At 39.3% G+C, this 23787-nt stretch overlaps 1 long non-coding RNA gene across 1 annotated transcript in view; it reads left to right on the forward strand.

The window, feature by feature from the left end:
* LOC134481784 (uncharacterized) overlaps positions 1-20457 on the forward strand; it is a 60665-nt gene extending 40208 nt beyond the window's left edge. Inside the window, exon 3 of the long non-coding RNA XR_010057589.1 lies at positions 20326-20457. This is a non-coding gene — a long non-coding RNA (uncharacterized LOC134481784). The remainder of the gene's footprint in view (positions 1-20325) is intronic.
* The last annotated feature ends 3330 nt before the right edge of the window (positions 20458-23787 follow it).

The following is a 23787-nucleotide window of genomic DNA, read 5'->3' on the forward strand; positions in this document are numbered from 1 at the left end:
TATATCCAGGGTTGTTTCTATGTGTTCTTTCTTGATTGCTTCTATTTCCATTTTTAATTCCTTCAACTGTTTGATTGTGTTTTCCTGGAATTCTTTCAGGCATTTTTGCGATTCTTCTCTGTAGGCTTCTACTTGTTCTCTAAGGGAGTTCTTCACGTCTTTCTTGAAGGCCTCTAGCATCATGATCAAATATGATTTTGAAACTAGATCTTGCTTTTCTGGTGTGTTTGGATATTCCATGTTTATTTTGGTGAGAGAATTGGGCTCCGATGATGCCATGTAGTCTTGGTTTCTGTTGCTTGGGTTCCTGCGCTTGCCTCCTGCCATCAGATTATCTCTAGTGTTACTTTGTTCTGCTATTTCTGACAGTAGCTAGACTGTCCTATAAGCCTGTGTGTCAGGAGTGCTGTAGACCTGTTTTCCTGTTTTCTTTCAGCCAGTTATGGGGACAGAGTGTTCTGCTTTTGGGCTTGTAGTTTTTCCTCTCTACAGGTCTTTAGCTGTTCCTGTGGGCCTGTGTCTTGAGTTCACCAGGCAGGTCACTTGCAGGGGAAAAGTTGGTCCTACCTGAGGTTCCGAGGCTCAAGTGTGCTCATGGGGTACTGCCTAAGTCCTCTCCGCGGCGGCAGCAACCGAGGAGATCTGCGCCGCTCTTTCCGGGAGCCTCCGTGCACCAGGGTTCCAGATGGCGTTTGGTGTTTTCCTCTGGCGTCTGGATGTGCGCAGAGTGCAGTCTCTTCTGGTTTCCCAGGCGTGTCTGCCTCTCTGTAGGTTTAGCTCTCCCTCCCACGGGATTTGGGTGCAGAGAGGAAGCAATTTCTTGATGTAGGTTTCTTCTTTCCCGGTGACTAAGTTTGTTTTAAACTAACAAAAGCAAGTCAACACAACACTACTGAATAAAAATTGTGTCAAATGTCAAATACAGAAGTAAATTAAAAAAATTCACAGAACTGAATAAAAACAAATCACAGCATACCAAAATCTATGGAATACAATGAACGTTTTAAGAAGAAAATTTATTTAAATTCAGCTTTTGTGAGAAATCCTTATATGCAACTGTGGTTGACTTAGAACTTACTATGTAGAGCAGGCTGGCCTCAAACTCACTGAATACCTGTTTCTGCTAGGTTTGTATGTGTGCTCCACCTCAACCAAATTTTCAGCAGAAAGTTTATAAGACTAAGTGCTTACATTAGAAAAAATGAGACACCCAATATTAATAACTTAGTAGCTCACTCAATGGCATTAGAAAAACAATAAGCATCAGCCCAAAAATGTAGAGATGAAGAGATAAATCACAGCTGAGATTAATGAGATAGACATAAAAATAATATAAAGAATCAATGAAATGAGTTGATTATTTGAAAAAGATTATGAATATGGACACATTTTATCAAAGTTAACCAAAAAAAGAGATGACACAGACCGATTAAATCAAGACAAAAATGGAAATATTATATCATATGCCGAAGAAATTCAGAGAATCAAAAGATTATTCTTTCAAAATCTACACTCCACTCACTATGTTATATAGATATAAGGAACAGCCTAGCAATACAGGAACAACCAAAATTAAATCAAGATGAAATAAATAACTTAAATAATGTCATAACATAATAAAAAATGAAATAAATAACATAAATATAAAGTCTTCAATGGAGTCATAACAACCATTGAGATCACACAATTTAAAAAAGTCTCAGGACCAGGTGAATTGAACACAGAATTCTACCAGACCTTCAAAGAAGAACTAATACCAATACTACTCAAATTATTCCATAAAAATCTAAAAGGAATAAACATTTTCAAATTTTTTATGCGACCACTTTTTACCCTAATAACAAATCCAGACAAAGTTACAACAACAAAAAGAAGACTTTCTGATAATCATAGACACAATACTTCTCAAATAAAATCAAGATTATATTAAAAAAGACCACCACCATGATGTCAGCTTTATCTCAGAGATGAGAGTATTGTTTAACTTGTGTAAGGCCAGTGAATAAGACAAGTAGGATACAAATAGAAGTCAAAATAGCTTTCTTTTCAGATGGCTATGTTCTACACATTAAAGACCCCCTCAAAAATATACTACAGCTGATAAACACATTCAAAAAAGCAGTACGGTACAAAATTAACACAGAAGCCCAGCATATAAAACTTCCTCCATTGGGAAACTTCCTACATATCTACAATAAACATACTAAGTAAGAAATTATAGAAATAATCCAATCCACAACAGTCTTAAAAAAACAGAAGTTACCTGCTCTTCACTTTCCAGCCTCACTTCATTTGGGTCTCCAAAGACTAAAGTCTGCCTTCGAAGGACTGCACCCTCTTCTTGGGCCAAAGCCCTCCTTCTGGGACTTGCCTGATCTCAGCCAGCTAACTAGAGACTGGACTCTAGCCAGAACTCATCGAAGAGAGACCCATATAGGCTACTTATATGCCTTTTCCTCAGCTCCTCCCAAGTTTCATTTTTTTTTCTTGCCAGACCAAATCCCTTTGGGATTTACATGGTCCCAACGCCAGGGGACTTGCTAGCCAGTAAAAGTGGCCCAGAGATCCAGATCCCTGCCAAGTGACTGGGACCCAAATCTGTTCTGTCTGTCCCTGAGACCCAGGAACATTCCACAACATCAGGGGAAACTTGTTCAAAGCTCCTTGAACAATGCTGAAGGGGTCACATGGTAGCAAAGAAATATAGGACAGCTTTCGATAGAAGTTGTAATCTCAAATACTAGGCAGAGGTAATTGAATCCTATTCCTGCTATGAATTAGTTCCCTCCAAAACGTTGTAAATAGCTCTCCCAGAAGTATAAAGGTGATTTGAATAAAAACAAACAACAAACAAAAACAGAAGAAAGAAAAACTCAACCAACAAACTCACTCCAGATGTACAAATCCCAATGCAGAAATAAAAATATGAATTTTAAGGAAAACCAAACAAAAATGATGCTGGAAATGAAAAACTCAATGGGCCAATTTAAAAACTCAGTGGCAAGTCTCACCAGTAGAATAGATCATATTGAAAACAGAGAATGATGGATGATAGGAAAAAGTAGAGGAGTTGGGTCACTCAGTAAAGGACAATGAGAAATTTAAAAATATATATGAATGGAACGTAAGAGAGTTTTGGGACACAATGGAAAGGACTAACCTCAAAGGCATAGAAGAAAACCACACCGAAGACATAGGGAATATCTTCAGTAAAGCAATTGAAGAAAAATTTTCAAGCATAGAGACAGAAATATCCTTCCAGATAAAAGAGGATGTTAGAGCACCAAATAAATGAGGCCAGTTAGAAATTCTCTATGACATAGTATAGAAAAATACAAATACACAGAATGAAGAAGGTATATTGAAAACTGCAAGGGAGAAAAGTCAAATCACCCATGAAGGCAGGACAGCTAAACTAACGTCTGATCATTTGACAGAAATATTTAAAGCCTGAAGAGCCTGGAAAGATCTGTTCCAAGTTTCAAAATCCAGAGCTATCAATCCAAAGTATCAGACCCAGCAAACCTTCCAAATTAAAACTAAGGAGAAGCAAGCACTTTCCATGATAAAACTTATGAAAACTTCTGTACACATTATACAAGAAGGAATACTTCAATCTGAAGAGAAGAATAAATACATTGAAGAGGTCACAGGAAACAACTAAGTAGTACCAGGACAGATTATCAAAAGGTAACTAGGGGACACTGGAAAATCAGCAAAACAACATGGATTTATATATGTCTTTCAATAATAATTTAGAATATTACTAGTCTCAATTGCCCAATAAAAGACACAGACTTATCAGATCGGATTAAATAATGGGATCTATCATTTGTTTTTGCCTCCAAGAAACATAACTCACTATCAATTGTAGAAAACAACTTAAGAAAAAAATGTTGAAAAGGGTATTAGTCAGTTGAAATGGAACTGAAAACCATCAGGCATAGATATTTTAGTATCTAAAAATAAAACAGTGAGGAAAATAAGAAGGACCAAAATTTCAATGCAAAGTAATACATTGCCCATAAATTCTTACTTTTATAACCCCGTGTAGTTTGAATATACTTGGCCCAGGGAGTGGTACTATTTGAGGTGTGGCCTTGTTGGAGGAAGTGTGTCACTGTGGGCATGGTCTTTAAGACCCCATCCTCCATGCCTGGAAGCCAGTCTTCTCCTAGCATCCTTCAGGCCAAAATGTAGACCTTTCAGCTCTTCCTGCACTGTGCATGCCTGGGTGCTGCTGTGCCCCTGCCTTGCTGATAATGGACTGAACTTCTGAACCTGTAAGCCAGCCCCAATTGAATGCTGTCCTTATAAGAGTCACCTTGATCATGGTGTCTGTTCACAGCAGCAAAATCCTAACCAAGACAGAGTGGGTTAGTATATTCCTAATCCCACATTATAGAAGCTTGTTTTCTTTTGTTTTTTTAAACAGTAGGTGATGACTAATACAGAAACTGACTACAGGTCAAACTCCAGAGAATAAGAGAGACTGTGAAGCTTAGCTCTAAATGGAACACCTGTATCATACCACTTCCTCCTATGGCGCAGGGATCATTGGGGAAGAAGAAGCAGAAAAATCATGTGGAACATTGTGGGTGGGTGCTGTGAAACATTTTCCAGACACAACAGCACTTACATGAACATGAACTCATAGTGGCATGCACAGGATCTGCAGAAGAACAAGCCACCCAAATGCCCAGCTTGGATTGGCAAGAGGCTGACAAAGGTCCATTGCATCTGAGTAGCTACCGGTATTTGATGGCTGCTGGGGGAGGGAGAATCAGGTTTCCTTATGGGTGGGAGCCCTGAAAAGCTGTGTGCTCTAGTAGAAGGTCCACAGAGAAAGCACTAAATTGACTAAGGTTAAAAAAGGAGCACACGAAGTTGAGAGAGAAAGTTGGGGGAGTGGTGGGGAGGAATTAGAGGAGAATAAAGTGGGATCTATTTTTATTAAAAATGTACTACATTCAAGTACTAAATCCTCAAACCAAAAAATAAGTTTGGAGAATAATTTCATAAGATATTCAGCAGCAAACTCTGGCCTCCATATGCACAAGGCCACACATAAGCCCACCACATTCCCCATTCATGCACAGACCCACTTGAATATGAGAGAGAGAGAGAGAGAGAGAGAGAGAGAGAGAGAGAGAGAGAGAGAGAATTGATTCTACTGCTCTGAAGTCATGCCAACTCCTAACTCTAATGGAAGGTGTCACCATGATTTTAGATAGGTATATCTATGTGTTTGGTGTTAGCAGAAATATATTTGATCTTTGTGTCAGTTTCTTGTCACATAACTCCTAAAAGACTGGGTCTTCCTAAATGATAGGAGTATCTTGTTTTTCCATAATGACCACCTTTGAGGTCTGTAAATTTGCTATTGATATGACTTTGGGAGACCCTTGGATAACTTTCAACTAGAATCAGTACCAGGAAGGCCACATGCTTAGACAAAGATTCTGGTTTTTAGTTCCAGTGTCTAAGAAAGAGGTAGGAGGGCTCTTTGAAATCATTTGTACAAAGAAGTCTAGTGTTCTTTCAGGTTGGTAAGCATATCAATGTATTAGAAGGATGGTGTGCCTCAAATCCATCGAAACAGAACTCCTTTGCTTAGGACTTTACTGAGCTGACTATGTGATTTTCTGCATTTGTCCATTCATCTGTGTCCTGTGTAGCATTTCTTTTTTTTCTTTTATTGGATATTTTTTATTTACATTTTAAATGTTATTCCCTTTCCTGGTTTCCTGGACATAACTCCCCTATCCCATCCCCCTCCCTTTCTTCTGTAAGGGTGTTACCCTCCCCATCCACACTCTTCCCAACCCCCAACATTCCCCTTCACTGGGGGGAGAGTCCAGCCTTAGCAGGACCAAGGGCTTTTCCTTTCATTGGTGCCCAACAAGGCCATCCTCTGCTACATATGCAGCTGGACCCACAGGTCAGTCCATGTATAGTCTTTGGGTAGTGGTTCAGTCCCTAGAAACTCTGGTTGGTTGGCATTGTTGTTCTTACAGGGTTGCAATCCCCTTCAACTCCTTCAATCCTTTCTCTAATTCCTTGAATGGGGATTCCATTCTCAGTTCAATGGTTTGCTGCTAGCATTCGCCTCTGTATTTGTCATGCTCTGGCTGTACCTCTCAGGAGACAGCTATATCTGGGTCCTGTCAACATGCCCTTCTTAGCTTCATCAATCTTATCTAGTTTTAGTGGCTGTATATATGTGGGCTATATAACCATGTGGAGCAGGCTCTGAATGGCCATTCCTTCAGTCTCTGTTCTAAACTTTGCTTTCATATCCCCTCCTATGGATATTTTTGTTCCCCCTCTTAAGAACCATGCATCTGCATTTTGGTCATCCTTCTTGTTGACCTTCCTGTGGTCTGTGGATTGTACCTTGGGTAATTTGAGCTTTTGGGCTAATATCTACTTATTAATGAGTGAATACCAAGTGTGTTTTTGTGTGATTGGGTTACCTCACTCAGGATGATATTTTCTAGTTCCATCCATTTGCCTATGAATTTCATGAAGTCATTGTTTTTGATAGCTGAGTAGTACTCCATTGTGTAGATGTACCACATTTTCTGTGTCCATTCCTCTGTTGAAGGGCATCTGGGTTCTTTCCAGCTTCTGGCTATTATAAATAAGGTTGCTATGAACATAGTGGAGCACGTGTCCTTGTATTTTGGAGCATCTTTTGGGTATATGACCAGGAAAGGTATTGCTAGGTCCTTAGGTAGTACAATGTCTGATTTTTCTGAGGAACTGCCAGACTGATTTCCAGAGTGGATGCTGTGTAGCACCTCTTATATCAAGCCATAGAATTGGTTCCCTGAGTTCTGTAAGATGTCTTGGAAAAGGCACCGAATGTGAGAAGGGCAGTCATAGAAAACTCAAGTGATGCTGGTTGGTTAGAAGTATAGGTTTCCATTTCAGAATGGCAACTGCCATCTTGAGTGGGCGTGACCTAATGGACTGACTCTTGAGTTTATGGAGTCTGATGCTGTCTCAGGGAGAAGGCGCCAGGACTGAATCAATTGCAGATTAGCCATTTTGAGGTCAGCTGGAGTATCGTTTAGTGCATATAGAACCCATATGTCCGCTAAAAAGTGTTCTGTGCTTTGAGAGTATAGGAGAAAACAATATGTCTTCCTTAGAGGCTGATATTGCAGACGCCAAGTAGCTTAGACGGCAAGGATTTTCTCATCAATCTTGATTCTCAGAAAGGTATGACTGAGGAGAGAAGATACCCCCAGAATGGGTGGCATACTTTTATTGATTAGCTTCCCGACTGAATAAAAAGGAGAAATCAGCCAAAGTCCCACCAGTCATACCTGCTTCCTGACCATGGTGGATACAGTGTGTGACAAGCAGCCTCACTCACTTCCTGTCATGCCTTCCCCACCATGACTGACAGACCTCCGAACTGTGAGCCTGAATAAATGCTCTCTTCCTTTAGTTGCTTCTGTTATATGTTCTGTTATAGCAGTGAGAAAAATAATTGATGCAAGCCTTTGTTTCCAAATGCAACAACAACTGAGGCCAGAGATGCCCTTATCAATGGGGGCACAACTCAGTCCACAGAAATGAGCTTCGACAATGTTCCAATCCCCAAATTGTAACATGGCCTGTGTGTGTGTGTGTGTGTGTGTGTGTGTGTGTGTGTGTGTGTTCATTTGTTAGGGATATCAAATTAGATAGTAGTTTTATATCTATGTTTGTAGATGACTTCAACCAGCATGGATTTTATTTTGCCCTTTCTAAGATGATTTCCCATTTAGCTGTATCCCATTTATTCTCTTGAATTAGGGCTCCTTCCTCTGACATTGTTCATAACTTTATTATGCCCAAAGAAGTGAGGATTGTAAATAAATATCATAACTCACATGTGTCAGGGTGGATAGAAGCCCGAGAATTGTTGATTTAGGGGACCATGAGTGCCGATCTGGGGTAGAAGCAGGTGGGAATCCCAGATAGCACTGAGGCTCATGGATAAGTGCCTGTTTTTGCCTAAGTTGAGTACGCCACTTGGAAACCGTTGGTTCTGAGCAGTGCATTTCTCACAGAATGCTAATTGCCATTATTATTTTTGTCAATGTTTTGTTGGTTAAGGAAATAACAAGGAAGCAAATGCTGAAATTGGACACAGGATTGGTAAACGCTCTGTGCGTATTGGCAGGTGCACTACTGAGACCTTCCAAGGGCTCTTTTCCACAGGCTCACTTGCCAATGAAACCTCTGCATAGGATGTATCCTGAGGGAATGTTTCCAGATCCACAGAGAGCAGTTCTGGTAGATCTATTGCATGAGAACCTGATCCCACCCTTTAAGACAGTTGTTTTGAATTAGACCTAAGCTAACACGCCAACAAGATACTAATAACCATGGTTTCTCTGTATTTCTGTTGCTATTTTATTTCCAGAAACCAAATCCAAATCTTTTTACTTGTTTAGTTTTCCACTGCAATTTACTGATCTTGTATGCTGGCCAAATTGCTTTTTGGTTAGGTTTTAGTGACTAACTTCCTAGCTCTCTGGAGCACAGCTTATTGCAAAAACCTATAGAATGAAGGCTTAGGTTCCTTTTGGGAAATATAAGGCAGGGACTTGACGTCTTCATGTGTGTCAGGCACTTTTGTGCTCACTTAGCTCATGTATGCGTTTATTAATTCAAGGAATATCCATTGCCTGGATTTAGAACCAACCCTCTGTCATCTCTTGCCTTTGACGCCACTCGTTTCTGTAAGGGGCATAAGCCACAGTGATTTTAAAATTCTTTATAGTGGAAGATCTGTTTTATTTTTAATTTTGACCCATTTCTGAATAATATTCTCATAAAGTACAATAGGAATGAATTGCCAAAGAAATGGAATAAGGCACACAAATGATATATCCCAACTTTTCATTATTAGATTCAACAGACATAAAATTACATTTGAATAAGTATAATACGAACAAATATAGCATGATTGCTCTGAAAGTTTCTGAATAGCCTTAGTATTCATCTCAATTGTAGCTTAGAAGCAGACGGTTCCTGAACCATGGTCTGCACAGCCCTGGGGCTGAGATCTTTCTATGGATTTCCCGTTGTAAGAAATGGTATCTATGGTCTGATCAAAATCCTTGCTGCTAGTTTTAGCAAATTTGCATCTTTTTTTCCTGCATGGTCTTTGATTGGAACAAGGGGAAAATTAGGGAGCTGTTTGGTTACTAATCAGGTCCTGGCTATTAGGGGCTGGTTGCTACACTGGCTATTCATGTCTTCCCTGACTGATTGCTAGCAAAAGGAGGTTGGCTTCCAGTGTTATTTGCTGCAAAGCATGCGTCAGAGTATTATGGTATAAATGCTCCATCATCTATGCATTTGATACCTTATGAGGGGTGAAAGTGGGGACCAAGAAAAGGAATAGGTGTGGGACCTCGAACCACCAAAAAGAAGAGTAAAATCTCATATTGAGGTAGAACAAGTGAACACATGACAGCAGGTGTAGAAACATGGATTCCAGGAGCAAGCAGCTTTACCAGTTGCTGTAACACCACTGGCAATATGGGGCTAGAGAGACCAGTGAGTCTGAGAAGCATCTGTTTCTAAAAATGCTATCTAGACTGAGACTCCTAATCTGTGAGCACCTGTAGATGTCAGTGGAGTAGGGCAGTGGTCATCAGGTCCTGGCCATTGTTATGTTTGGGAACCGAGGCAGAGGCTGCAGGTAAGGCAGCCAGGCTGAAGTGATGAGCCACATGGAAGCCTGTTCTTGCTTGGGTAAGAATTCTGTCTCTTTGACGATGCTACTCCTTCTATAAGATAAAGGCTATGATGATGTGGGTCTAAGTTCTGTCTTTCCCTATGAGGGAAAATCCTCATTGTCTATTGGGCTACATCTTTTGACACTAGTAACAAATGTGTTATAGGATCACCTTAGTTATTCTGTACTTTCCTTCAGCTCCAGGTAGACACAAAAATTTGGACAAAATCTTATGTATGTGCTATTGCCTGGAGACTTGACAAGATAACAGAAGTGAGATAGAATGAGATAGCTAGCCTGGACAGAAGTGTCAGCAAGGACTCAAGTTACGACTTCAGGGAGCTACAAATGTTCTATGTAATGGGAGATGGATATAGAAAGAGAAATGGAAATGTCAAAGTGGTGGTCAATAATGAGACTAGTACTGCATTTTAAAGGCAGAATATTGAAACTACAGATTGTTTCAGGATGGAACTATGACTTTATAAGACCCCACTGATTGTTCTGGGGGAATGGTGAAAACATTACCAGGTCCTTGCATGGGAGAGAAATATATCGGATCTGGTTTATAGTGGTCTTAGTCAAGGAGGACACAAAATGCCAAGGAGGGTGATGGAAAAGTACTACTTCCCTAAAGAAGTAGAAGAATGATGAAAGATTTCCCAGCACTTTAAATGAACTCTTTTCAGCAAAAAGAAAGGAGAGATGATTGATATACCTAAATGGCTAATGGAGACCTAGGACAGACTATAAAACCTGTTAAGGAACAAAACTCCTTGTAAATAGTACAAACACAATACAATTCTGACAATTTTGACCTCTCTAAAAAGGCTTTGAAAAAATAAAGTAACAATATAGAACAATAATGTTACACATAGAGAAATACAATTTTTATTTCCATAGTATGTTCTGTAATCAGCCATAGCTTTAACTTGATATTGCTTCATCAGAATCATCACTGAAGAATTGAGGATGTACTCTTTCATTTACCTACATGTCAAAGTAGCTAGCCTCGGGAAGCCTCCAGTGTCCCCTCTTGACGATGAGAACAGCAATAGGACTCAGTGCTTAGGGTTCTTGAGAGGACCACACGAGATAATGTGAATTATATACTTAACATGCTTTTATTAGTATTGATAATAAGCCAAAAAGCAGAGTTTATACCATGTAGGACATTTGATGACTTCTGAGGACCTAGTCTTGAAATCCTTGCTAATATCTCTTTGACTACTTCTAAAAGAGGTGTGTCTAAATTTCATATCATCATTATAAAAACATGGCTCACAACGGATCATGTGGGCGGTAGCCAGACACTACATCTTGGTTTGGTCATTTAGTGATGTAACTCTTGAAAAATCCTCTCTAAGATAATTCTATTGGGAGCTGTGTCCAAGTCATTAAAAGATTATTTTCTTGCAAGTTCCCCTTGCATGGGCAACAGGAGTGAAGACAAAATGCGATGTTGCTTTGACTCTGCCTAAAATTAATTGAAACCTCTCTAGTGTGTGAAATTGATAATAAATTTTCTGAAATCAGAGCTATGGTTGGATGATGTTAATGTCAAGGGTACAGGTAGAGGAATAGTTTATTAGCACACTCTTCATGGATTTAGAATTGCAAATAACTTCGACAGTGGTCTGGAAGAGATTACTGATTCAGTGTTGGAAGAGGAGTTTCCTAAGAAACTGATACCTATTGAGAGAAATATTCCAAAAGAATACATTTACCTCGGAACATGGAACATTTGTAGGATATCCATTTATGTGGATATAATTGCTAATTATTTACAAATAATCCTTATCTGTTTTGCAAAGCAAATTCTCTAGGGAGAAATCCTGAGTGGATTGTAAGAGGTATTCTATGCATAAGATAGAATTTTGCAGCCAAAGAATAAATTAATCCAATTTTCTGATTTTTCAGGCACTAGGAGTCAAGGAAATGGGGGCATTTCTCTGGTGCCAACAGACAGAAGCCTGCAGTAGGAAGAGAATAGAGGCTTTTTTTTTGACCCTGATAAATGGATTACAAGAGGTTTCATAAATGACTATGAGAAAATGATTACGGCATGATGCGGGAGCCTGAGGGTTCTGGTTCCTGCAGCACCAATTACCTCTAGCCCCATGTTAAATTTCTAGTTTTAAATTCTAGAAGATCATGCTAATGAGCTTTCTCTATCTGTATCCTACCATGAGAGGTCATTTGTGGACCACTGTCTAGATGATTGTGGTGATCAGTTTGTCTCACAGTTTACTTTGGTTCCTAGCTTCAAGGGATATAGTCATCACGGAGAAGCGCCTGTCAAAAAGTTCAGCTCCATATTTATTATATGATGTCTTTATTATCTGATGTGTTGCAGGTAAAAATTCACAGAGTATAATTTTATCTTCTTAGAGTTTCAGTTTTATTTGGCGGTAGGAAATTTATAAGATCTACTTTCTCTTAATATAAATGAAACCTTTGGTTTGATCACTAGCACTACAAAAACCGGACATGGTGACACATGCCTGTCATCTCGGTATGTAGGAGCTAGAGGTGAAAGGATCAGAAGATCAAGGCCATCCTCAGCTACTGGAGTAAGTTTGAGGTCTGTTTGGGATACAAACAGCTAAACACCAAGCCAGGAATATTCACAAAGATGCATGTACAGAATGTTTGTAAAATGATGTTACTAGTGTATAGAATGCCAGGTGGTGATGAATATTTATTATTCTGTGAATTATATTCTTTTGTGCACTGGCTGAAAAGTGTATCAGGAGGTCTGCAATGGCCCAGATATGAAGGCAGAAGAACAAGAAAGACAGTCGAGCACTATTTACTTAGAGTGCTCTTCTTCCTCCGGGGATTCGGGTGTATAAATTCAAGCCTTCAAAGGGAATAGTCTGTTGATCCCAACATTGAACATTGACACTACCAATAGCAGGGAAGGGTGGGAGAGAGGTTCAAGAAGTCTGGGTTTGTCCCCTGCTGATTGTAAAAGCCTTTGCATTAAAAGCAAGAATTTATCTAAATCAAGAATGCTTGTAGTATATGATATTAGTAGGGAAGAGACTGAAAGTCCTTGGAAACCTACCCGTCTAGATCTTGGAACCCTCAATGGGAAGGTTGTCAAGGGAAAGCTTGCTTAATTTTATTGAAAAGATAGCTTTTCCTAAATAGAAATGTGAATGGCCGTACCCAGCTCAGAGCTGCCTTGTTAGCGCCAATGATAGAACTGAGTGTAGCGGTTCATTAGTTACTTGTCTTATTGCTGCATCAAAAACTCCCTCCAGAAGATTCTTAAGAAAGAATGGCTGGTTTAGGCTCCCAGCTCCACAGTACAGCAGACAAATCTTGACAGCAGGAGTTGACCAGTCATATCCTATAATCAATTTAGAAGCAGAGAGAGGAGAATGATACTGTTCAGTTACCTTTTTCTTTTGTATGAAGCCCAGGAAACCAGCCCAGGGAATGTTGCTGCCCATATTTAGGGTGGGTCTGCCAATCTCCTTTAACCTAATCTTGATAATTTCTCATAGGCATTCTCAGAGGCTTGTCTCGTGGGTGGTGCCAGATCTTGTCTAACTGATAACCAATATTAAACGTTACATGGCTTTTTACAAAGAACACAGTACCAAAGGAGTTGGTGAAATTAGATTAAGGTTGAAAATTGTGTTCTTCCATCTTCTTGGGAGTGAGGGAGATCCTTAAACATTTAGTTCAGACAACTTATAGGTCTTTAAGAAATTGAATTTATTCCTTATATGGCTTCAATGGGAATCCACGTGGCATTAGTGATCTCAAAGGGAGTCTTGTTGCTTTAGTGTATCACGGGAAGACTGCGTTATCAGAATTTTTATGGTTTATTTGTTTGTTTATTTTTTAGTCAACTTGACAAGATCTAATATCACATTAGAGGCATTTTTTTAGATTGAGTTAATTATAATGGGAAATCTCATGCTAATTTCTGGGCTCAATAAAAATGAGAGGGCAGGCAGAGCATTCATTACTCTTTCTTCCTCACTATGTCCCTAAAGGCCCTACTGTTGTGACTTTTTCTAAAGGAGAGATTGCATCCTAGAACTATGGGCCAACATCAACCTTTCCTTCTTTACTTGCATTTTGTCACAGCCATTAGAGAAATCACAAATGGAGAGAATTGATTATTAGAAGTATGACCATTGCTGACTGTGGGGTGCCTAGCCTTCATAATTGTCTTGCAGAAAGACTCTGTGCTTGTGTCCAACACCATACTCCTGCTTGAACCCATAAGTTCTCTGATTGCAGTGGGACCCTTGAATTTTGACCTTTCCCCTAACACATCTCCATATTCCTGCTGAACTCACAAGGACTCTGATTTACCCTTTGGGAATCAGAGTTCAGTGATTTAGACCTCTATTCACTGCCAGTTCTTGGCTCATGCCAGAACCTACAGATACTCTAGATACATAGATAGTCTCATATGAGGGCAAAGACATACAACCTGAGACCTTGGCCCTGAGGTTTTCAGCTTATCAATACCATGATCCCTGTCTCTAAAAATCAGTAGCTTTGCAATTTGGTTTCAACACCCACATATCCTATGGACCTCTTTTGAGAGATCAGAAAAAATGGGGATAATCTCAGGTTCCTATCTATGAATAAGTATAGACTGTGTTCTAAGCATTATCCAGCCTTATCAAGACCAAGTAAACCAAGATTGACACACAAGGAGCCAAACAAATTAATATGCTAGAGAGGTTCACCTAATGAACTAACCCTAGATGAACAAGCCCCAGTACTAAAACACAACTAACAAAAGAATAAAGTCAATGTCTCATTCAAAAATCTATTGACCCCGTAGTGATGGTCCTTGAGGAAAGATACTTTGATGAAATTTTATAAGCAGAATTCAGAAAATTAATTATAAATATGTTCATGGGATTCAAAGAGGACATGAATAAATACCAAAAATGAATTTAAATAGGTCAAGAATATACCCATGAATAAATTCCAAGAGAATATAATCAAAGAACTAGGTGAAATAAGAAAATCAGTTCAGGACACAAAAATAGGATTTAATAAAAAAATAGAAATGCTAAAATAAACCAAATTAAAATGGATCTGTAAATGAAACATTTAATAATTCAGCTAAAATCCTTAGTATAAAGCTTATCAGCAGAAGAGATCATGTGGAGAATAGAGTACCAGGGCTTGAGGACAAAGTCAAGGAACTGGAGCATTCAGTTAGAAAAAAATAACACCTGTAGAACATATGAATGGAACCTACAAGAGCTTTGGGATACCATGAAAAGACTAATCCTATGAATTATGGACATTGAAGAAGGGCCAATAGAAGGACCAAGAGTTACAGACCAAAGGCACACACAAAATTTTCAATCAAATCATAGGAGTAAAATTTGCAAACTTAGAGAAAGAGATGATCATCCAAGTAGAAAATATATACAGAAAATCAAAATGATATATGCTGAAAATAAGTTCCCCGTATCAGATTATTGTCAAAGCACTGAATAAACAGAGCAAACAATGTATATTATAAGCTGCAAGGAACAAGGGCAGGACTATATACAAAAGTAGTCCCATGAGAATAACAACTGATTTTTCAATGAAAACTATAAAATCCAGACAGACTTCAACAGATTTATTTCAAGTTCTGAAAGATAACTGCCAACCCACACCCATATACCCAGAAAGACTAGCTATAAAGTCATCTATCAATCACAATTCAATGTAGTTTGTGAGTATAATACCTTACTCTCACTAATAGACACATAAGCCAAACAGAAATAATCAAAGTTACACTGGGATTAATGACCCATAGATCAAGTGGATCTAACATATTTTCAGAATATTTCATCCAAATAGTGCAGAATGTACATTCTTTTTAACAGTCCTTGAGAATTATTACAAAATAGATAAAATGTTAGAAAACAATATAAATCTCAAAATTAGGAGAAAATTGACACACTTTCTTGGATTCTATGCATCCATACACTCAGGAATTCCATAAAAACACTAAACTGAAAGCTATAATATACACACAGGGACCTGGTGCAACTGTGAATCTTTGAGTCTGTTCCCATACTCTGCAGGAGGGACCTTCTCTGATAGTAGCTGAATAGGGCACTGATTCTTGGTCACCTGAGTAGTGTCAGGTATGGGTTCCATCTCCTGGAGTGGACCTTAAGTCAAATCAGACATTAGTTGGTTACTCCCATAAGCTTTGCCACCATTTCTCCAGTATACTTTGCAAGTAGCATTGTAGATCAAAGGGTTTGTGGCTGGGTTGATGTTTACATTTCTCTTTTCGTAGCCTGCAAAGAATCGTACTGCACCAAAGACACTAGAGCGTAGAGGTGAAAGTTCTATCTAGGCACCAGCTCAACATCTTCAATGAGTTGTGTTGGGTTGTTTTCAGCCATGGGAACTTGATGTCCCTTTGTGTAGAGCAATTTATTGTCTCCACAACAGCCTCAGTTATTTAGGGACTTCCTTGGGTGAACAACTTAATTGGATACAATCTAGTCCTGGTACTGGAGACAAGAGATGTCCTGTAGGGACTGCATCAACCTCCTTATTCAGATAGTTCATTAGGGTCCCTTCATATATTTTTAGGAAGTCTCCACTGTGACCTCTTTGAGGTCAGCATTACGCTAGTACCAAAGCATCAAACTAGACAAGTCACTCACAGATAAAAATGCAAATATTCTCAATAAAATACTCAAAAACTGAATCCAGGAACACATAAAAAATCATCGGTCGTATTAAACTTGATTTCATTCCAGAGATGTGGGAATAGTTTAATGTATGTAAATCAGTAGGTGTATTTTTCATATAATTGGATCAAAGGTAGAAATCATATGACCACCTCAATAAATACAGAAAAGCAGTTGACAAAATCAAACATCTCTTCATGATTAAAAACTCTATAGTGATCAGGATGAGCTACATCTCAATATAATGAAGGGCTTTTTTGTTACCAACTCAGCATCTTGTTAAATAAGAAAAATGTCAAGAATTTCCTATAAAATCAGGAAAAAGAGAAGAGTGCCTGTTATCCACCAATGTCTAACATAGGAAGAAGGGCTTCAAAATGTTATTTTCTAATCATGACACTGCTATGACAATCATGAACTAATAGCAGTTGTGGTTCCTGGCAGTAGGCCTATACAGTTTGGGATCTTCCAAGTCAGCTATAGCTGGGAAGGGGATCACAGGATCCTGCCATTTATTGATGAACTACTGGCAATGGAGTTTTGAAGAGGGGGTATCAATTGTATCCATTTGTGTATCTACTAGTTAGCCCACCAGGCTCTAATGGATAGTTCCAAACCAATGGTCAATAAATTATGTTAATAATATGATCCTTTCCCCTTCCTTTCCACTTAAGCTTTTGTGGGCATTGCACACACACACACAAACACACACACACAGACACACACACACACAGACACACACACACACACACACACACACAGAGTTAGAGACAGAGACAGTGGGAGAACAGACAAACAGGGATAGTGAGAGAGATAGAGATGGGCTGTAGGAACAGTGCCAGTACGGAAGAAGGGAGCAATCCTCATTGGGAGGGGACAGGAGATGGCAATGCACGGTATATATGATTGTGATACATTCCACACAAGTATGGAATTGTCAAGTATGAACTAATTAAAACAGAGAATTAAGATACACGCCAGCAAGGGAATAGAGAGGCAAAGATTAAAACAGAGACTGAAGGAACACCCATTCAGAGCCTGCCCCACATGTGGCCCATACATATACAGCCACCGAATTAGAAAAGATGGATGAAGCAAAGAAGTGCAGACCGACAGGAGCCGGATGTAGATCGCTCCTGAGAGACACAGCCAGAATACAGCAAATACAGAGGTGAATGCCAGCAGCAAACCACTGAACTGAGAACGGGACCCCCGTTGAAGGAATCAGAGAAAGAACTGGAAGAGCTTGAAGGGGCTCGAGACCCCATATGTACAACAATGCCAAGCAACCAGAGCTTCCAGGGACTAAGCCACTACCCAAAGATTATACATGGACTGACCCTGGACTCTGACCTCATAGGTAGCAATGAATATCCTAGTAAGAGCACCAGTGGAAGGGGAAGCCCTGGGTCCTGCTAAGACTGAATCCCCAGTGAACTAGATTGTTGGGGGGAGGGCGGCAATGGGGGGAGGGTGGGGAGGGGAACACCCATAAGGAAGGGGAGGGGGGAGGGGGATGTTTGCCCGGAAACCGGGAAAGGGAATAACACTCGAAATGTATATAAGAAATACTCAAGTTAATAAAAAAAAAAAAGATACACGCCAGCAAAAGATAAGGTGTGACACCCTCAAGTTGAATCCTTGGCCAAGAGTGGATTTTGTTTTTATTATTGTGAGCATAATATTGATAACTGGTGAAATCTGAATATCTACAGACCACAGAATAATTTTTTTCTTATATTTGACATTTTAATAGTAGGCTTAAAAAGAAAGATAAGCAAATGAGCAAGAAATATTAAAATATCCTACAAAATGTTGCAAATTCACCCTTTTCAGGAAGGCACAATGTGGACCAGCATGGGATATCATCAAGGCCATAACATCCTCCTTCTCTCTTGCCTGCACGTCATATCCACTAACTCACGTTTTCCTCCTTTATTTCTTCCCCTTCCTCATCTGTATCTCCTTCCCCTCTTCCTCATCCGTCTCTCCTCCTCTCCTGTCCCTCCTCCTCCCTCTCCCATCCTGCTTCTCCTGTTCTCCCTTTTTCTTTCTCCCTTTCTCCCATCTCCTCCATTTTCAGTATCTTCTTCAGTAAAGTTTAATGGAGCTCCTAACATTATATGTTCAACTAAATTGTGAGAGTTTCAGTGTCTGCCACTCTAAGGGTAGCTATGATGTTCTCAGGAATTTCAGGATGGGAAAAATGTTATGGGAGACCTTTCTAGTCTCAGTATAAACTGTCCCATATTCCTTGTGATTTTGCATTTTCTTAATGGTTTTTAAGAGTGACATTTATTTTTCTTTTTTACAATCTACCTGTTACCTTGTACAGCCTATACTTTCTGGTCCATCAGAGGAAAAGGAATAAGAATAATATGATCCTCACATCATCCTGTATGTCTTTGTTAACACTTCATTTGTAAAATATTCAATGGGATCAAAGTGAAATTGTAAACTATGCACACGCTGGGCAACATCTGAGAAATGTAATGTCTTCCAGGTGCTTCAGACTAGGTTTATTCTATTCTGGGACCTTGTCACTGGGCAAACTTCAATTCTTAAAAACAACCAAAATATTTATAAATTCCCTTAGGGTCTTTTTTCATCTGGTTTCTCATCTTCAGTCTCGGTATTTATTCCTGCTCCCCCTGAGAATTTCCTTTTTCCCTTCTGTTTTTATTAGTTATTTAAGAATTTCATACAATTTGTTTTGATCATATTCATTCCCTTCCCCAAATCCCCCCAGATCCACGTCTCCTTCCAAACCTACTGAACTGTGCTCTCATTTAATTTTAAACCCATCAAATTCAATTTGTGCTGCCTATATACTCTTGGATGTGTGACCGTTGACTGTTACTGGAGCATGATCAACCCACCAGGGGCTACACCCTTAAAGAAAACAGAACATCCCACTGCCAAAAGCTATTAATTCTAATAGCTCCTTAGCTAGGGTGGACTTCTTTCCCACTTCTATTCTCCATGTTGGCATTTTGTCTGTGGGAAGTTGTGGAGGTCTTGCGTATGCCATCACAACCACTGTAAATTCATACATGCAAGTGACCTGTTATGTACAAAATACATTCCTTCCGTACAGTCATCTTCTGCGTGTGGGTCTTACAATCTTTCTGCTCCCTCTTCTGTGATGATCTTTGAGCCTTGGGAGGAGAGAGATAAAGTAGTGAGGTAGTTGTATTGTTTATGGGTGAGCATTCTGACATCTCTTACTCTATGCACCTTGACCAACTGCTAGTTTCTATGTTAATTGTCATGTACAACCAAAAGGAACCTCTCTGATAAGGGTTCAGAGATGTATTAATCTATGGGTATAATGACAAATCACGAGGACTCATCGTAATAATATATTTATTTAGCAGAGTAATAATAGGGTTCTCCTTTAGGGCCCATGATCCATCTTGATACAGGTTCTTGGACCTATAGCAGTGCTGAGTATAGGTGGCAACCCATGGAGTAGACCTTAAATCTAACCAGAAAGTGGTTGTTACTCTCATATAATTTATGCCATGATTTTACTGCAGGGCAAGTCTTACTAGACCAGCCATTGCTGTGGATCGTATAAATTATAGCTGAGTAAGATTGGTGATTCCTATTCTATGATAGCATGCACAGAACTTTTGTGAACTATGAAAACTAGAGAGTAGGAATAAAAGTTAGCCAGGAAGACCAACGTGATTTTGCCATATTATTTGACTCAAGTGTGTAGGCACAATTTTTCTCAACCTACTTTAATAAGGGTTCAACCTCCCCTCTAGCCCACCACTCACCAGAGGTGAGTAGAAAAGAAAGGTTATTAGGATACAGGGGAAGTAGTCCTATTTGGAAATAGTTCTTTGGGGCTGATTCCAATCTTTGTTGTTCTCAATCCAGCCCACCGGCAAACACGAATCAGCAACTGCAGTCCAGTCACTCAGCAGACACCACACATGAACCGGCCAGGGCAGTTCACTCCAGAAGAAACCACAAGGCTTTCCAACTTTGAATTGACAAGAAGCTGTAGGAACATCACAAGAAGTTCTTTGGTGAGTCTCTCTCTGATGTCACCACAAGCCAAGTTCAACAACTCAATGGAAGGCGAACAAGTACATCTGTGCTGGACCAATACATGCATGCTGTCAGCAAAGAATAGTTTGGTTGAGCAAAGCAAACCAATGCTTGAGTTCCCACTGTCTGTGGGGTTCATATGTATATTTTTTCCATACCCTCCATAGCCTCAGTAATAGTATCAGGCCTTGATGCCTCCCCTTGAGCCGGATCCCCCTTTGGGCCTGTCTCTGGACCTTCTTTTCTTCAGGGTCTTCTCCATCCCTGCAGATCTTTCAGATAGGAACAACTATGGGTCAGGGTTTTGACTGTAGGATAGCAACCCGATCCCTCACTTGATGTCCTGTCTTCCTGCTGGAGGTGAGCTCTACAAGTTCCCTTTCTCCACTGTAGAGCATTTCATCTAGGGTCCCTCTCTTAGAGTCCTGACAGTCTCTTACCTCCAGGTCTCTGGTATATTTTGGAGTATTCTCCCAACCACCTACCACCAATGGAGGTTGCCATTTTCCATTCTTTCTGTTGTCCCTCAGGGCTTCAATCCTTTTCCCCCACCCAATACCAGATCATGTTCTTCTCTCCCCACCCTATCCTTTCCCTCCTGGGTCCCTTCCCCTCCTCTCCCTGTGATTGCTTTCTTTTCTCTCCCAAGTGGGACTGAGATGTCCTCACTTGGGCCCTTCAGCTTGTTGAACTTTTTGAGTTCTGTGGGCTGTATCTTGGGTATTCTGTCCTTTTATCTATAATGTCCTTTTTTTTATAATGTACTTATTAGTAAATACATACTGTTCATGTCCCTTTGGGTCTGAGTTACCTCACTCAGGATGATATTGTCTAGTTTCATCCAATTGCCTGCAAAACTCAGGAAGTCCTCATTCTTAATAGCTGAGTAGTATTCCATTGTATAAATGTACCACATTTTCTGTATCCATTCTTTTGTTGTGGGAAATCTGGGTTGTTTCCAGCTTCTGGCTATCACAAATAAGGCTGCTATGAACATAGTGGAGTGCTACCTGTGGCATGGTAGGGCATCTTTTGGGTATATGTCCAAGAGTAGTATTTCTGGGTCTTCAGGTAGATCTATTTCCAATTTTCTGAGGAACTTCCAAATTGATTTCCAGAGTGGTTGTACCAGTTGGTACCAGCTGGTCCACCAGCAATGGAGGAGTGTTCCTCTTTCTCCACATCCTTGCCAACATGTGTTGTTACCTGACGTTTTGATCTCAGCCATTCTGATTGGTGTAAGGTGGAATCTCAGGGTCATTTTGATTTGCATTTCTCTAATCACTAAAGACTTTGAACATTTCTTTAGGTGCTTCTTAGCCATTCCTCTGTTGTGAATTCTCAGTTTACTTCTATACCCCATTTTTTGATTGTGTGGCTTTGGTGGTTTGCTTCTTGATTTCTTTATATATTTTGTATATTAGCTCTCTATCAGATGTGGGGTTAGTGGAGTTTTTTCCTAGTCTGTAGGTTGCCAATTTCTCATATTGACTATGTCCTTTGCCTTACAGAAACTTTTCAGTTTCATGAGGCCCCATTTATCAATTCTTGATCTTAGAACATGAACCATTGGAGTTCTGTTTAGAAAATTTCCTCCTGTGCCAATAAGTTCAAGACTGTTTCTCATGTTCTCTTCTATTAGATTTAGTGTATCTTGTTTTATGTGGAGGTCCTTGATACACTTGATTTGAGCTTGGTGCAAGGTGACAAATATGGGTCCATTTTCATTTTTCTACATACAGACATCCAGTTAGACCAGCACGATTTATTAAAGATGCTTTCTTTTTTCCATTGTATATTTTTAGTTTCTTTGTCAAAGATCAAGTGTGTGTAAGTGCATGATTTTATTTTTGGATCTTCAATTCTATTCCATTGATCAACCTGTCTGTCTCTGTACCAATACCATGCAGTTTTTTTTAATCACTATTACTCTGTAGTAGAGCTTGAGGTCAGGGATGGTGATTCCCAAGCCATTCTTTTATTGTTAAGAATCGTTTTCACTATTCTGGGTTTTGCCTTTTCAGATGAATTTGAGAATTGCTTTTTCCATGTCTTTGAAGAATTGTGTTGGGATTTTGATGGGGATGGCATTGAATCCATATATTGCCTTTGGTAGGATGGCCATTAATTCTGCCAACTCATGAGCATGGGAGACCTCTCCATTTTCTGAGATCTTCAATTTTTTTTTCTTGAGAAACTTGAAATTATTGTCATAGAGATCTTTTAATTTTTTGGTTAGAGTTACACCAAGGTATTTTATATGATTTGGGGCTATTGTTAAGGGAGTTGTTTCCCTAATTTCCTTCATACCCTGTTTATCATTTCTATAAAGGAAGGATACTGATTTATTTGAGTTAATTTTATATCCAGCCACATTGCTGAAGTTGTTTATCAGCTGAAGAAGTTGTCTGGTAGAATTGTTGGGGTCACTTATATAAACCATCATACCATCTGCAAATAGTGATACTTTTATTTCTTCTTTGCCAACATGTATCACCTGTATCTCTTTTTGTTGTCTTATTGTTCTAGCTAGCATCTTGAGTACTATATTGAATAGATATGGGGAGAGTGGGCATCCTTGTCTTGTTCCTGATTTTAGTAAGATTGTTTCAAGTATCTCTCCATTTAATTTGATATTGGCTGTTGGTTTGCAGTAAATTGCTTTTATGTTTAGGTATGGGCCTTGAATTCCTGATCTTCTCAAGACTTTTAATATGAAGGGGTGTTGATTTTTCTCAAATGCTTTCTTAGCATCTAATGAGATGATCATGTGGTTTTTTTCTTTGAGTTTATTTATATACTAGATTATATTAATGGATTTTCATATATTGAACCAATCTGGAATCCCTGGGATGAAGCCTACTTGGTCATGGCGAATGATGGTTTTGATGTGTTCTTGAATTTTGTTTGTAAGAATTTTATTGAGTGTTTTTGCATTGATATTCATAAGTGAGGTTGGTCTGATGTTCCCATTTTTTGTTAGTTCTTTCTGTGCTTTTAGGTATCAGAGTAATTGTGGCTTCATAGAATGAATTAGGTAGTGTTTTTTATGTTTTTTTTTCTTATGGGGTAGTTTGAGGAATATTGATATCAGGTCTCCTTTGTGGGTTGGTAAAATTCTGCACTAAATCCATCTGGCCCTGAGCTTTTTTTGGTTGGGAGGTTCTAATGATTTTTATTTCCTTATGGGACATGATCCTGTCCCGTTTACCTGCTCTAGATTTAACTTTGGTATGTGGTACCTGTCTTAGAAAACCAACCATTTTATCTAGGTTCTCTAGTTTTGTT

This window comes from Rattus norvegicus, chromosome 14 (genome assembly GCF_036323735.1).
Source record: "Rattus norvegicus strain BN/NHsdMcwi chromosome 14, GRCr8, whole genome shotgun sequence".
NCBI classification, from domain to species: domain Eukaryota; kingdom Metazoa; phylum Chordata; class Mammalia; order Rodentia; family Muridae; genus Rattus; species Rattus norvegicus.